Below are 1,144 nucleotides of genomic sequence, written 5' to 3' on the forward strand. Positions count from 1 at the left end.
GGGGGGGGGGTTGAAGGGGAAAGGTGGAGCATGAATCATGTAACCATGTTAAAAATGAATATTAATAAATGTTAAAAAAATTTTTACTACCACCACTCAAAGAAAGGATAATTCTCTTTCAGTAGTAGAATCTTCTGTTAAGGGAAAAGACCCCTTTTTTAAGGGTTGTGCTGGGTTCCCTTCATCAGGTATACTTGACTTTCCCTTTTGCTCAACAGACTACATCTTTATATTTCATAGGTTTTGACATGATAAGGACCTTGGAGGTCATCTAGTCCAGTCCCTGTTTTTCAAATCAAGAAACTAAGTCTGAGAGAGCTTAAACTCATTTAAACCCAATTCGAACACCAAATCTGGCTCATTTTGGACAGCTCCATGCAGTACTTAGGGTCTTTATAGTTGTCTCTACCTTAGACACAAAAGGTATCTTGGCAATGGCCACAAATACATAAAAAAGGTAGAAATTTGGACAAAGGGGGGCAGCTGGGTAGCTCAGTGGATTGAGAGTCAGGCCTAGAGACGGGAGGTCCTAGGTTCAAATCCGGCCTCAAACACTTCCCAGCTGTGTGACCCTGGGCAAGTCACTTGACCCCCATTGCCTACCCTTACCAATCTTCCACCTATAAGTCAATGCACAGAAGTTAAGGGTTTAAAATTAAAAACAAAACAAAACAAAAAAAAAACTCTCAAAAAAAAAAGAAATTTGGACAAAGATTGAAAGTGAAGGTTGATACTTTGATGAATCCCAGGTAGTTCAACTGGAGGAAGAAAGATCTGTCCCTTTGCTGTTCATATTCATATGTTGTCCCTGTCTATTCATTAGCATGGGAGATCTAAAAGAATATTTGGTTTGACAAAATTTGGGGCCTGCAGATCCAGACAGATCTTGGTGTTTTTGGAAAGAGAATCTTCCTAAAAGATTCTGAATGGGGTACAGTCTGCTACTCAGTTGTTGTTGTTTTTTTTTTAACTTCTTAATTTCTGTCTTAATAACAACTCTAAGACAGAAGGGCAAGGCCTAGGTAAATAGGGTTAAGTGACTTTTCCAGAGTCACACAGATAGAGAGCATTTAAGGCCAGATTTGAATCCAGGTCTTCCCAAATCCCACCTTGGGCTTTGTCCACTGTACAAATGTGTGTGTGT

Source organism: Gracilinanus agilis, chromosome 6, assembly GCF_016433145.1.
Source record: "Gracilinanus agilis isolate LMUSP501 chromosome 6, AgileGrace, whole genome shotgun sequence".
Taxonomy (NCBI): Eukaryota; Metazoa; Chordata; class Mammalia; order Didelphimorphia; family Didelphidae; genus Gracilinanus; species Gracilinanus agilis.